Here is a 13,862-nt window from a genome sequence, read left to right on the forward strand (position 1 = left end):
TATATCTCTTCTGTTGTCTGGTCTGTGCATCGCTCGATCCTTGTGTCCTTTGCCTCTGGTCTGACCTTCATAGTTTTCGCACCAAGATTCAAATTCAAGCCATTTTGCTAGATCCAGAAGGGTATACATAGTGCCCGGTTGGTAGCACATTTGTCTTCTAAAGGATGATCGCAACTCCAAAGGTAATTTGATTAGTAAACAAGCGACATGTGAGCCACAACGTAATTCGATATCACCTTCTGTACCTAAAGTTTGGAGTAAGCCCACTAAGGCTTGTATCTTAAGGGCAAACCTTTCAAATCCTGCTGCATCACCAGGTTGAATATCAGGTGAGTCCATAACTGTAGCTATTTTGCTCAAAGCTAGGTGATGAGGTTGTCCGAATCTTTCTGTTAATGCTGCAATTGTGTCTGTATAGGGAGTAACCGAGTTCAGAAATGATTCCGCTATTAGACGTGCCTCTTCTAGCTTCAGATGATCCAACAACACCTGATATTTAAAGAGCTCGGTGGCATCTTCTGGCAGTAGGTTCACCAGTGCTAATCTGAGACGGGCAAACTCACTGGGGTCCCTATGGCTGAAATGAGGAATTGTTGGTTTTGGACCTCTATACGTCATTTCTTGCTTAATAACACTGTGCTGCTGTCCCGTTTGAGCAGAGTGCAACATGGGAGGATAAGAACAGTGTTGTTTGTATGGTACTGAATAGGTTTGAGTCAGTTCTAGTGGCTCCGACTTCCTAAGATCTTGATATTGTCGAATAGGAGTATGCAATAAAAAACTTGGTTGTGGAGAGCAATGGTTTACAGATCCATACATAGGAGAAGATTCTTCACATACGTATTGAATGCCTGGGGGTTCTGGAACCATAAGAGCTTGCTGCTTTCCTGATGCTTTATGATGAATGAAGTTTCGGCTCGTACTAGGTTCGCTGTCATCAAGAGAGGCGCTTTCTTGTTTATCTGCCACTTGTCTATGCCATGGAGCGGGTACTGGTGGAGTATTTCGACCAAAGTTAAAGGCAATCTTCTCTGCTGATCTAATATGTTCCGGGTGCAGGCACTGGGGGAATTTGATCTTGGGTCAGTTGCCTGTGGGTTGAGGTCAGTTGTTGATTTATTTTTAACTGCTCTTGAATGCCTACCTGCATCTCCCATAAGCGCCTGATCTCCTCTCTCATGGACTGTGTAGTCTGTCTTAATTGTTGATTCTCAAGTTCAAAGAGGAATGGGCAAAACTGGCCAAGGATAGGTGTGCCAAGCTTGTGGCATCATATTCAAAAACACTTGAGGATGTAATTGCTGCCAAAGGTGCATCGACAAAGTATTGAGCAAAGGCTGTCAATACTTATGTACATGTGATTCCTCAGTTTTTTTATTTTTAATAAATTTGCAAAAACCTCAAATAAACTTTTTTCACATTGTCATTATGGGGTGTTGTGTGTATAATTGTGAGGAAAAAAATGAATTTAATCCATTTTGGAATTAGGCTGTAACATAACAAAATGTGGAAAAAGTGATGCGCTGTGAATACTTTCCGGATGGACTGTATATATATATATATTTATTTGCAATCCTACTACATTTATTTACATTTACATTTATGGTTTAGATAAGAACAAGAAAACCAATGGTATGCTTAGAATCCTAACTTAAGAATCTAGTTGTTGGAGTGCAACACACAGTGTTCCAACAGATCGTGTGATGAGATTAAATTGTAAGTATTTGTTTTGCCATTTATTCAGGTTACCCTTATGTTTAATGTATTTTATAGTTTTTTTTTTTTAATTTGGTTCACCCAAGCATATTTATCATTCTATAGTGAAGCCCATAATTGAGTGGTCCTGAAAATCACAACAGGGCGCACAACAAAAAATATACAAATATGTGTTATTTTAGGTCACAATGGGGAACCATATTTTGCAATATTAGGACAAACCACCAAAACAAGTCAAAAAGCTAAGCAATGAAAAGTTTGTTGAAAAGATTACAATTCTGCATTTGTATCCATCATAAATGTTAGCTGTGTGTTCTAAAAATGGGTCCTGTTTGTCCATGCATTTGTTGTTAGTTGCTTTTTAACTTTTTATCTGCCTGAACCTCCTCAAGGAAACAGCAGCCGTTATTGATAGTTAGCTTTGAATGGGGGCTTACAGCTAAAACATAAGTAATCTACAGTGTTGTAATACAGTACAGTCCCATAGATTGTAAGTTATGTTGGTTTCTAACTCTGCAATACAATTAATGGTAAGTAGTAAATGCATACAGCATTCTGAGCTGTCTATGTGCTAAAATCACTACAAAACCTGGGTTTAAATTCCCTTAAAAAGCAAGGGCAGTATCCAAACCCCCTTGTTACCCTGAAAGTGAAGTTTTTGAGTTAGGGTTCTTTATAGCTTTAAAATCGTCAGAAGTACTGCCCAAATTTACAACCCAGTCAATGAATGTAGTTAAGTTTTTGTAAGCTTATTAAAAAAAAAATTGTTATACTGAAAAAGAATGCCCTGCTCAGTTTATTAAGTCCACAACAGAAAGACATGTGTGATTGTGAATTGGCCCTGTACAAATGGACAGTTGCTATAATGAAATAATTTGTTAACTAATTCATTTTTAAATCAAACCAAAAATATCCACATTGACTATTTCTTAGTCACTCATCCAATCATCTATCTATTTTCAGAATCTACATCTTGGCAGCATTAGACATATGACAGAAAGAACCAAATCTGAACCAGACTCCATTTATAAACGATTAATGCTGTATTTTTTAAGGTAATTTCAATAGTACGAAAAATGTAAAAGGTGTCATTTCATTCCTCTGCACAACACTAACAAAAATAATTCAGCAATCAAAATATTTTACTTTGTATTTTTGGCTTCATGTAATAATGAATCAGGAAGCAAACATATATTTTAATCACATGGTTGTTCTTTAACATAACATGCAGACTTTTTCAGTCAGGTCAGTTTAAAAGAAAACCATCATAATAAAAAAAATATAACAGTAGTAAAGGTACCTGTGATTCAGTATTCAGTATGCAGTTATGTTCACTTTCACCCTGGTTTCACTACAAAATACCAGAAAAGGAAATCATCCACTTCAGTTTTATCAGTGATGCCCCAAAGCTTCTCCCCCAACACCATGTTTAAAAAATAAATACCAATAATAGTTGAAATTGGCGATTATTGTGGCTTTAATCTATTTTGTGTTCCCAGATTAAAAAAGAAAAAAAATAAGCACTGCTTGCCAATAGTTGATAGAGAACCTCATTTGTTTATACAATGCATGCCAATATCTGAATTGCATTTCGAGTTCTAAAAGTCTTACTCACAACCTGTTAACACTCCAAACTCTGCATTAATGATATGATGCCACAATAAGCTTGTTGTTGATGAAATCAACACCAGTTACCAGAAGAGCCTCTAAGAGTATCAACAAAACACTTACTTTTTTGTTTTTCTTTTGGGCACTGCCAGTGAATGCATTTTCATGGGACTCAGAAGACAATCATTTTTGGATTTTCATAGTAAAAAACAACTGAAAAGTTACATTACATGGTTAGTATTAAAGGTGAAAACCTGTTATGATGCAAAAAGAAAACATTTGCGAAAAGGACACTTTTATTAAATATCAACAAATTAGCTGCCTTTACATTTAAAGTACATTGTAGCAGAATTTTACACACCATTTGTTGTCTATATAAAAGTTGTCTTTTGAATATTGTATAGCCATTTCAATTCTCGGTTTCAGTAGCATCCTCCTCATACAGGTACAATTACTGAGGCCAAAACTATGTAAGTGTTCCTTTGCGGACTTCACAACTTGACATTACATGTGACTGACTTTACTGTCTGCTAAATTATTGTGTGATTGTCCTGTCGGTATTTTATGTCAATCAAACATAAAGTGATACAATGCACATTGTTTTGTTTACATCAAACCATTATGTCTAAGAAATGTCAAAATGCGCTTTGCTATAAATTTAACACTCACAGATAAAGTGCATTTCTTCCTCCACTAGAGGTCAAAATAACCCCTTTAGCTCTTTTACTGTTGAAATATCAATGTTATCTCTTGATGCTGTGTTTTGTACAGGTTGTTGTTGAAGATCTTGCCTCCAACTTGAGTGTTACTGCAGGCCATGGTAGTTTCCTGACACTCAGACAACCTGTGAAAACTGTCTATTAATAGTCAGAGTTGAGGTCAGTTAGGTAACGACATTTCGTTAAAACAATGCACCGTAGGCACCTGGAGTTCTTTTATATTCTACTTGCTAGAGAATAAAGGTGTACTTCTGTTGTAATATCATTATCAATCCAAAATTTTAATTATATCTTAATGGGCTAAGCCTGAGACTTATTGAGGATTGAGATTGTGTTCAAATAAGAGAGTTTTATCAAAGTATTGAGGATTAGGTTAATTGATGACTCTAGACTGGCACATGCTTGGGTGTGTCCGAGATGGACAGATGACTATAAAGCATTTGCATATGCTTTTTGTATAATTTAGTTAGTAATGGGTACAGATTAGGAAAGTCTGAGGTGATAACTTCAGAGACAAAATATGTGAACAAGGAACATATTCTTAAAAGGCTGAGTCACTCCTTTTATAAGACAACATTGACTGTAATACAACATTATATCATTATCGCTTTCTACATCCCCAGTGTAGAAGCAACGAATAAATTCCATCTCATTACTTACATCTTTTCATTGGCTGAAAACTAGAGTCAAAAGCCTTTCTGTACTTCTAAAGCTATGAATTATTTATGTCCTTTTTATATATATATTTATATATATTTTTTCTTTTATTGTGTTAAGGTCTATAAACCACAGTATACTTCACAATCAAAAGACACTGGCTGTTATACTGTAAATTCTTAGGGTAAATAAAATAAAACAGATTTTAGCTATCAGGAATCCTAAATATTTATATATAACCAAATGTTGTTCCATTATCTAATTGAGATACTTTTTTACTCTTTAATTTTCAATTCCTTGTTTTGAACAAGCACAATTGTAAATAGAATTTCTTTTCATTTCCACCAGTATACTTATGTGCACTATATAGCCAAACATATGTGGGCACCTGACCATCACACCTATATGAGCTTGTTGGATATCGTATTCCAAAACCACGGGCACTGATGTAGCGTTGGCCCACTTTATGACTATAAGAGCCTCCAGTCTTCTGGGGTGACTTTCCACAACATTTTAAAGTGTGTCTGTGGACATTTGTGCCCATTGAGCCAAAAGAGTATTTGTGAGGTCAAGTACAGATATTGGATGAGAAATCATGTTGCTAACTTGGTGTTCTAATTCATGCCAAAGTATTTTAGTAGGGTTGACATAAGGGCTCTAGGCGGTCTGTTTCAGATCCCCCACACCAAACTCATCAAAGCATGTATCTATGGACTTGGCTTTGTGCATAGGGAGACAGTCATGCTGGAACAAAAAGGGCCTTCCTAAACTGTTGTCACAATGCTAGAATTGTACAATTATCTGAAATGTTTTTGTGTGCTGTAACATTAACAGTACCCTTCACTAGAACTAAGGGGCCTAGCCCAATCCCAGAAAAGCATTTCCAGACCATTATTCCTGCTCCGCCAAACTCCAGAGCAGGCACTATTCAGTCCAGAAGGTAGTATTTCTCCTGGCATCTGCCCAAACCAGATTTGTCCATTAAACGGCCAGAGTATAAGTTGTGATTCATCACTTCAGAGAAGACATTTCCACTGCTCCAGAGGCAATATCAATGTACTTTTCACCACTCAAGGCAATGCCTGGCATTTTGCATAGTGATCTTAGGCTTGTGTGCAGCTGCTTAGGCAAAGAAACCCATTTTATAAAGCTCCCAATGCACAGTTATTGTGCTGATGTTGCTTCCAGTGGCATTTAGTTTATATTAAAAACACTTTGGGTACAGCTGACTAGGGCAGATCTAGCAGAGCACAAAATTCACATCCTGCTTTTGGCAAAAGTATCATCCTATGACAGTGCCACATTTAAAGTCACTGAACTCTTCAGTACGACCCATTCTTTTGCTGATATTTGTCAATGGAGAGTGCATGGCTATGTGCTTGATTTTATACACCTGTTGACAAGGGGCATGGCTGATACCTGACCTCAATAATTTCGAGGGGTGTGCAAATACTTTTGGCCACATAGTGTATGTCATTGATTTTATCTTAAAATATTCTTCTGGATCAACTTTATCTAACTATTAGGTCCTGTAAAACAGCCCACTCTGTTACAAGCCTTAAAGGATTAATTCAAACATGCACACACACCATGTAAAATAGGTGACAAAGGACAAAACACCTAAAATCTGAAGAAAAACAGTACTTAGACTTTTAATTTCTAGAAACAGCTGTTCAGTTTCTTGAAAACAGTATATGACTGAACAAGAGTCTCTAGTAAAATATGAACATGAGCTTCTTGATTGTTCCTGAGGTCTTGTCTCTTCAGCTGTGTCCCAGTGGGTCTTAAAGCCTTGATGGCTCAATGATTTCCAAAACAACGGCATTCAAACGTTAAAACTTTGTGACAGTCAAACATTTAATAAGCAACAGTGTGTTAGCTACTCTCTTATTTAAATATTCTTGACAAGATTTAATCCAATACATATTTATGACAGATGCCCCTTCTTTCCTCTATTTCTCTGGAACCATAATACACTGGCAAGTTCTTGGTTATATAAAATGCTTTGTGGTTTACCTTCAGTTCTATCATTATTTTAAGTTTGTTTCTGGAAAGGGAGTTAGGCTACTGCTCATATGCAATCTAACAGTTACAATTAGCTACATTTTTATTATGTTTTGTGGTGATTCCTGCATTTATATATTTAATCTATACATCAGTCTCAGCATTTGTTTTTCAATTGAATGTAAGCTGACAAAGTTACAATTTTTGAATGTATTGCCACAAGGCCACCTTTGTTTTCATTTGCAGGTTAGGTAGTTCACTGTCTTCTTCTTCCTCTTCATCATTTTTGACTTTTGTATGGGGTTCATGTGCTTGATCAACCTTTTCCAAATGGCTCGATCCTGCACCTCCTCGCAAGTCAGAGTCTTTTCCTTCAGATCTTCACTCTCTTTATCTATCCACCTCTGGTTAGGTGTCCCTCGCTTTCTCCCCCCCCTATACATCCATCCCCACTCACTCTTTTGCCCACATATTCATTGTCTCTCCTCATCACATGTCCAAGCCTCTTCGGCCTACTTTTCTGTACTTTCTTAGATATCTCTCCCACTTTTGTTGTACCTCTGATTTTCAATCTCATTTTTATTCTGTACATTTGTGTAACTCCACACATCCATCTCAAAGTTCACATTCCCGCCTCTTCTGACTTATCCTACACTCCCTTTACTGCCAAAGTCTCAGCTCAATAAATCATTCCTGATCTTACCATTGTGTTAAAAATCATACCTTTAATCTTCACCATAATTCTTCGATCACACAATACTCCATCCACACTGCACTTTATGGATTATCTCTGAATCTAATTTTCCATCTCGGGTTACCACTGATTCTAGATATTTACATTTATCCACTCTTTTCAAAAACTTTCCCTGCCAACTAACTTCTGAATCCTGATCATCATTAATTCCTCATATTTTCTGTCTTTTTATCTTCAACCCTCTGTTTTCTAAAGCCCGTCTCCATTCTTCCAACTTCCTGTTCACCTCCTCTTTTCTGGTGCTACACAACACAATGTCATAAGAAAAAAGTTAGCTCATCGTAAAGTTTAAAAATAGCATCTCCCACTTTATATTTTACTTTTTTTTACAGTGTCATTTAACATTGTATTTAATTTTTAATTTCTTCTTGGTATTGTCTGGATGAATCATAAATCACCAAATCATATTCTGTTATAGTTTTCTGTACGTCAGCATTACCCACCTTGCATTCATAATTAATATTCCTTTTGCCTACATGTCATACTTTGCACTTGTCTTCACTGAATGTATTTTCCAGGTATCTGACTAATTTTTGTGTCCATTTAAATTTCTTTTGCTGCTTAATCCAGCTGTGCACAGACAATATGCATCCACCCCATTGTAAAACCTGCTCAAAACCTATTAAAGGTCACAAGGTTATAAAAACATACAACATGTTTCTCAAAAATAATAAATCCAATAACATTGCATAATTATTCAAATTAGACAACAATGATTGTTTTCCTCTCAGAGGGGCTTCCATTTGTGGAATTTCAAAACAAATAATTATTTTGTAAATTCTAAAATTTTCATAATGAAAATTGAACAAGATAATTTCTTGGATATTTTGTAATCAGCCCTTTTCATTAATCAAGTTTCTTCTTTGAGACTCCAAAACTGCTTATTTAAGGTATAAGCATCTTTGATCATGAGAAGAAAAAGGGAATTTAGAAATGGGCGAATAATTGTATTGCTATTTAAATTATTTAAATCATTAAAGTGTCTATACACTCCAGAATGTATGAAAAGGAACCTTTCTAATATTATAAGATATTTGGTTGTGATCTCACTTTACTATATTAAACAATAAGCATAACAAAGAAAGCACTGTAAATAATACAAAATTAAATTTCTACAAATGTATTTTCCCTTTTTAAAACAAGGAACATAGTGCTGCCAGTGAGACAGGACATAGACTGCAGATAAAAAAAACATTCAACTTCACATGTCACTGCATGCATGACCCTGCCAAAAACAGATTTACTGTGCTCGTCACTCTTGGGACTCACAGGTAAACTCTGTTTTAGAGTTAGGGCTGCTTGTGAGCACAGATGACTTTGTCATGCTTGTTCCGGGGGAAGAGTATCAGGCAGCTTTATTATAGGTAGCATTCATGAAACTGATAACCGGAGGTCAGCAGCCAAATGGCAAAAATACACAAGGAGCATGAATGGGAGGACACAGTCAAAAGCAAAGGCATCAAAGTGGAACACTGAATTTATTTAAAACAAGAGAACCTGCTGGGGAAAGAAAGCAGCAAAGGTTAAAAAGCAACCGAGGACTATGAAGCCTTGAAAAAAAAACAATCTGTGATAAACTGAATGTGGTAGGTCTGGTCAGAGCATACCACTTTTTAACCATGAAGACAAGCATAAAGGAGCTAGGGGGACTAAGCGACTACTAAAGTTACAAGATCTTAAAAAAAGTGATTTGAAGCTCATCCTTTATCTTTTGAAAGTTTTAATAGTTTTAATTATCTGCATGATTCATACAAAATTGCTGCACCCTTTCAGATTAGAGGTGTAACTGGTTATATCACCATTCCAGCATGTTTCAGCAATGTGTCAGATAGTCTTAGATATTAAGCATTATTCATTACAATTAATTTTTATTTGCCCCAAAAAAAATCAAAGCTGTATAAATCGTTTAAAATTTGCTCTTTTTACTGTGGCACAAATTAATGAGATACATTTTTTTCAGTTTATATTTTAGGGTGGCACAATAGGCAGGCTGTATACACTTGTACTTCACAGTCCCAGAATTCTGGGGTCAAAGCCTACAAGGAGGGTACATATTATCTGCATGTCTTGGGTGTTTGCCTTTTGTGACGGAGGTTTCCTGTCACATCACATCTCAAAACACATGTTAGGTTTGACAATCAGCTGAACTTGCAAGGTATGAATGTGTCCCCTGATGGGCTGGTGTTACTGACCAGGTTTGCATCCTTTCTTGCACGCTACACTCCCAGGACAGGGTCTTCCCCAAACCTGTTTTGGAAAAAGTGAATTAGGAAAGTGAATATATTGTGTATTTTTCAGTGAAAAAGAATCAATTAACAGGAAACAGATCAAACGAAAAAATATCAGTCATGCTGAATGAAGATAAAATGTTAGAAATATTTTTCTAAACATTGAAAGCAGAAATAATTGATATTTTTGACACTTTTAAACAACCAAGAACAATGAAAAAAAAAACAGAGAGCCATATGTTGGCCTAGACAATCCTAATAATGAAGCCCACTTTGAGGTTGACTTGTTGAGGAGGATGACTTAATAAAATGAGGTTGCTCACTCCTTGTACGACACTATTCTTTAGAATGTTGATTTTTTTCAAAACAGACCTCTCGCTTACATTAAAGTTGCCAATCGTATGAGACTTTTTGAAATTGTTGTAAATGTTTGTGACTTTAAGTTGCCTAGAAAAGCATACTCCCATTTATATTATTGAAGTCAAAGGTTACAGGTAGGTTTTTGTAGTTAGAGAAATAAAAGGTGGGTTAGCTTGTAGTGACTAGTTTCAAAATCACAAACCTAATTATGCACTCCCTGTGTTTACAGTGTTCTTGACTGGGAGCACCACTTTTCTTGCCATAATCCAAAGACAGTTGATTGACAGATGAGTTATTTAATCAGAAAGGTTAAATTTGCTCCATGTAAGTAAATATGGGTTGGGAAGAGTTGGTTCCTGCTTTGCGCCCCTTGCTATCAAGGTACATTCTAGCCACCCATGACTCTTAGTTGAACAAAAAAGGTACAGAAAATTAATAAACTAAAGTATAGTTAGACCAAAACATGTTTTAGGATTCATGCACACTTAGTTGCTTTATCATTATGGCATTATAGCACTATACATTTTAGATACTGTATGTTATACATTTTAGAAAATTTGTATGCCACAATTTCATGTCTCTAATCCTATGGTGATTTAAAACATGAAATGACATATGAGAACTGAGCTAAACAAGCCCGCCAAACCTGCTTTTACAATAACAGCGTCAGAAGTGGCCTCACCAAGGACACAATTACAGATATTCAAGGATGTTGCAGTTTTAGGTTGTATATTTTCTTTTGTTAAATTTTCTCTTTAAAAACATGGGGCACAGTTGGAAGCTGATTAAAGATAAAGTTTGAATACACTTTAAAAAAATTGTTGACAAAGAAAACCACAGATAGATGGAATAAGTTATCAAGTGGTGTAGTAATAATAATCGTAATAGTACTCTGTGAACTTTCAGATCTTGACTCTGAAAGTCAGAAGAAAAAAATTATTTACATGCTAGGCCTGACTGAACAACTGGTTCTCAACATTATTTTAATATTTGTATTTATTGAAAAGAAAATACATTCTTAAGTTAGCTAGCCTTTTAACACAGTATTTTATTAATTTCCTTTCTAGTAAAAGGCAACTTATTTTAATGAAGAATTATTTTTTTTTAATTTTTACGTGTTGCCCTTGCCTGACTGAAAGTGACTGACAAGAAGAGTTCAGTCTTTTTATATAAAAGTAAATGGCCAAGGGCAGCCTGCTATACAGTATAAGGACAACGCCACCCCTGTATTCGGCAAGGTGTTGTAGTCACCTCCTGGCAGTTCTAAGTAGTTTGCCCTTTAGCATTGTAATTACCATATTTGTGGAGCAGAATGTTGTAAAACCAGAAAAACAGAACAATTGTTTGCCTGGGTGTTATTAAGTTCACATAGACCATTACATGAATTTACATTAAACAGCTTTAATAACGGGAGTGCAAACGGCACTGGAGGTAGTAGTGGCTTCATGTTGTCCTTTCTCTTAATGTCATGTTCATCTTACTAAGCAAACTAGCATGCCTGCCTAATTTTAATTTATGTATACATTCTTCTGGTACATATTCACATATAATTAGCAGTGTAAGATACACATTAAGTTGACATTGACTTTTTCATCAAATACAAAACAGTTTTTACTGACAAGCCGCGGGCGTAAACAACATAAACAGTGCTTGGTGCGCTTTGAATGATTATGCTGTTTTTCACATTTAAGTCTTCTCCTCATGAGAAAGTAATTTTTAATTGAAACAAATGCTCAAATATCTCAGCATTCAAGAAATAATATAAATAATTTAATACTTTCCAGAACACAACCTTTCACACTCCCTCATGCATCTTTAAAGTCAAAAACACTAATTAAACAAGATGACAGACTAATTAAAGGATCACTGTGTACCAAAAACATGCAGCTACTGATAATGTTTCCACAACTAAGTATGTGGAATTCTGTAACTCAACATTACAATTAAGGCTGAAAATGTTTTTTTTTCTTCAAAACTGAAGCTGAAAACATGAATCACAACTAAACCGAACTGAACTGAAGTCTTAACTGTTTTCCTACATAATCTCCCCATGAAATCTTTACCATCATGTAAAATGCTGGATTGTCTTTTTAATGCCCTCTTCTTAGGATATATTGTCCATGTATGAACTGTGTTGTTTCACTGCATATTTCTGTAACCAAATAGACAACATAATGCTTACCCTGCAGAAAGTGCATATGAAAAAACTAGACAAAAAAACTTGACATAGGAGTTGTTTTGATTATATTGGGCAAGAAAATCTCCCAAAGAGGGAAGTATAATTTACTTGAAAAGATTTCTTAAAGTAAGCTAAATATCAATAAATACACATTTTTGGTTAATTCAGTAACAGTTACAATAAGGAAAACTAGATTTTATGTCATTATTTTAAATACTTTTAATTTGGCTTAAATTTCATTTTTTTCAGTGTAGGGTTGCTGCGTCATGGATCTGCTGTTTTAGGGTCCAAATCCCACAGAATATTGGCCTATATCCAACATGTCAAAGTTGTGTGTATTAAGTAAACTGGTGATTGTAATTCAGGCTGGTTCTCACCAAGCACTCAAAGTTGCCAGGATAGGCTCTGGATGACTGCTGCACTCAGTTGGATAAAGTGCTTTTGTGAGTGATCCATATAGTTCCTCTCACATCTATCTATCTATCTATCTATCTATCTATCTATCTATCTATCTATCTATCTATCTATCTATCTATCTATCTGTCTGTCTTGACACACTTCTGCTGGATAATTTGTTGACTTAAAGTACAGTAATAGCCATGCCCCACGGCTTTGCCCATATATTAGCGAAAAAGGACAGTGATAAGAGCCCTGCCCAGCTTCCAACTCCTGACGTCACAGTTCCCCCTCCCCTTGGCCCAAAGCCTCTGTCTCAGATTAGTACCAAAATATATCACTCCAGCAAGTGAACTATGATTCTTAACATGATGAGAGAAGTCACAAAATCAACTGTAATGTTCAAGAAAAAAACCCGATCTAAATCCATTATGTAGTTCTCTCGTTCGCTTGCTAAGCAGATGTAAGATACACCCTGAGGCTGGCACGAAAGTGAAGAGGGCACCGCCCCCCTCCCCTCAGCCTGCTGCCTGAATTTGCGCAAATAAACCGGTACCACAAGCAAACTATGATACTGAGGTTGCAAAATCAACCGGAATGTTCAAGCAAATTATAGAAAAAAACCCGATCTAGATGCATCAAGTAGTTTTCTCATGAAAAGCAAACAGACAGACAGGCAGATGTTGGATTTTATATATATAAACAGTATATACAGTGATTAAAGCCTGGAGTCTTCTTGGGTATAACATAACAAGCTTTGCACAATAGAGAAAACCAGGCACTGCTCATCACCTTTGTAATACTATTCCAACGGTGCTGTGGGGTTGTTTTTCAGCCACTGGAACTGGGAGACTAGTCAGGTTTAAAGGAAAAATGAACAGAGCAAGGTACAGAAATATTGTTAAAACCTGATCCACATTTCTCTGGACCTCAGACTGGGCCAAAGGTTCATGATCTAACAGGACTAATGATCCTAAGCACAAAGCAGACTCAACACAGTTGTGGCTTAGGGTCAATTCAGGGAATGTCCTTTAATTGCTTAGCCAGAGCCCCGGCTTGAACCCAGTCAAATATCTCTGGAGACACCTTAATAATAGCTGTTCACTGATGGTTTGCATCCAAACTGACAAAGCTTGGGAGGATCTGCATAGAACTAAAATCCCCAAAGAAACGAATAGACAGACCAACATAATTTTATTTGTCCCCTGGGGGAGATTTGGCTTTTTTTGAGAAGCTCATTA

The sequence above is a fragment of the Polypterus senegalus genome, chromosome 11, assembly GCF_016835505.1.
Source record: "Polypterus senegalus isolate Bchr_013 chromosome 11, ASM1683550v1, whole genome shotgun sequence".
In the NCBI taxonomy this organism is placed as follows: Eukaryota; Metazoa; Chordata; class Cladistia; order Polypteriformes; family Polypteridae; genus Polypterus; species Polypterus senegalus.